Consider the following 2,500-nt stretch of genomic DNA (forward strand, 5'->3'; position numbering starts at 1 on the left):
ATGGTACACACTGTGCTGCGGGAGAAGAATGTTTGAAGCTTTCTTCTTCCGCCGTGCACAGACAAGTTAAATTTATCTTCAGTCCTTTTAGTTTTTAGAATTCGAAATTGAACTCTGCTGTGAAATAGTATCTCGGCCTTCCGTTCAGCTTGTTATTTCGCTTAGTTTCCACCTATTTCTAGCCAACCCTACTCACACACACACGCACAAATCTACACCCATTACGCAAGTCGTTCTAGTGTAATTAACTTCACGAAGCCTTCTGTTGAATGGTGATCGATGGAGGCGGATTCAAGAAACCGGTAACACCGAGCACAACAGGCACACATATTTTACTTCCACTTAATGCAGGTGAAATAGAAACATAAACCCGAAAACGCATTAATCCACAAATAACTAAGCTATTCATCCTATTTTCCTGGTTCCGCACCAGTTCCATTGGAAACCAAATTTGGCCTTACACAGCTACCCACATTTATGCAATCTTATACTTTAGAAACAGAAAACGAAGCAGATAGGATAGTGAGATAGCATTACAATACGGAAATAAAAACCTAACCCAACCGGAAACACTAAAACCACAATCTGCTCAAAGGGCATTCTTTCTCACTCTTCGGTTAGCGCTGTCAAACGATCAGGCAGACAGGCCTCTAGCTTGACCTCTGTAACATTTGCTAAACATTAGACAATCCTAAATTTCAACGGATTTCTTCTCACAATCGATGGAAGCTGCGTGTTGTATGGTACACTACACACGTGCATGACGTGATCACTTAGGAATCGAAAAAAAACAGTAAAAGAACGATAGTGGAACAACAAGGTGGGAAGAACGTGAGAACAACGACTATTTTCTAGCTTATTGTGTTTGAGATCTGTGTAAGGCGCACAGATGAGTAAAATAAAAAAAGGGCGCAAAACACCCTTGTACCTAGGTGTCGCTTATCATGCAAACGCGCACAAGTAACATCGTATAAGGTATTCGATGCCGACATGGAAAAACAGGAACGGTTAGACACTGTCTACTAATTTATCTTCTCACGGCACGCCACTTTGAGTTTCTTATGCGTTAGCTATTGTAAAGACGCGCAAGTTGAAGTCTTCTGTTATTGTGTTTTTTGTTTGGCTTGTTTGTGAAACTGTTCGACAGTGTTCAAACAACACCTTCATCAACGCGCTTACTTGTTGCTTTAAGTGTTACTTAATTTTTCAATCTTTCTGTTCTCTCTCGCCCCCTGTTTTAAAACAACTTCTTTTCAATTGCTCACTTTCGCCTCGCGCTATTAATATTATAGCTCTAGCTATGGGTTTCCTAGCACTATACTTTCGATTTCGACTTACTGTTTTATTTTAACACTTCTCCATTACCAACTGCGCTGAAGGTTCAGCTGCTTTCTATAATCGCTAAATTTTCTTGGCAAAAAGCGCTTAACTGCGAACTCTCAAAACGTCGGGGCGCCTGTTCCTTAAGCATGACTTAAAAAGACATATATTCTTAGTGTTTTCTTACAACTGTGGCGGCCATTGATTCATTGATTTTTTCTTATTTCTCTGGCGCATCTTAGTAAAAGGTAAAAAGACTTGTGTCAACCATCGGCAACTTATTTGCACTCGCTCCTGTCGTTTCCCTGTCCAAGTTGTTCCTATGGATACGAAACATCAGTGCTGCGTCTCTCTTAGCAACAGGCTTTCTTTATAGCAGACGAGGAAGATTTAAACGATCAGCAGTCATCTGCTATGCAAAGCAGATGTGCGAACCATCTTCAGAAATGTAAGGAATTGATAAGATAACCAATAGCGATAGAAACTATATAAAAAGAAAATACTAAAAACCAAACCATATATATATTCAATCCTAGCCGTGTATTATTGAGCGATTGAAATGTACAGGACACGCAAGAAACGGATGCGTGCGTGCAAAACACGACAGATGATGATAGTGTGACAACAACAAAAAATTATCAAATTAAGAATCAACCGTATTTGTGTTTTTAAACACGCCCTCCTAAAAGAACGTTTACCGCGAGTAACTACATTAATATTATTTTTATCCTGTTTAAAGTGATTCGTTTAGCTTGTTCAAATGTCACAGTGGTTGTTCGATCTAGCACTAGTGCTTCCGGTATCTCTCTTTGCTTCTTCATTGTTTTGCTGTTTTCTTGAACCATAGAGCGATTGAGTTTGCCTGTTACTGTTACTCCCTTAATTCCATACCACGTGCAAACAATGTTGGCTGCAACCGTATTCTTGTATGTGCATATAATGTGTTACTTTTCTTTGTTGCTTGTTAATAGAGGTGGAATAGTTCGTAGGCGCTGTTTGCTGTTCTCTGTTCTTCGTACGGTTGCATCCGAAATAGAAAACTTAGAAGACATTTCTCTTCTCTCTATAAGTCCATGAACCTTATTAAGTGTACCGAAAAGAAGAAAACGCCTAGCTAGGTTAACTTCATCATACCGTCAGCACGCACACACGGGAGCTTTAATCCGTTGACCAGGAAAGG

General features: G+C 39.8%; 1 protein-coding gene across 1 annotated transcript in view; it reads right to left on the minus strand.

Moving 5' to 3' along the window:
- LOC125948131 (heterogeneous nuclear ribonucleoprotein 27C) overlaps nt 1-2,500 on the minus strand; it is a 7,463-nt gene that overhangs the window by 1,136 nt on the left and 3,827 nt on the right. Inside the window, exon 2 of the mRNA XM_049673899.1 lies at nt 1-2,500. This exon is cut by the window's left edge and continues 1,136 nt beyond it; it is cut by the window's right edge and continues 2,775 nt beyond it. The gene's annotated coding sequence lies outside the window, so the exon portion shown is untranslated.

The sequence above is a fragment of the Anopheles darlingi genome, chromosome 2 (assembly GCF_943734745.1).
Source record: "Anopheles darlingi chromosome 2, idAnoDarlMG_H_01, whole genome shotgun sequence".
Classification (NCBI taxonomy): domain Eukaryota; kingdom Metazoa; phylum Arthropoda; class Insecta; order Diptera; family Culicidae; genus Anopheles; species Anopheles darlingi.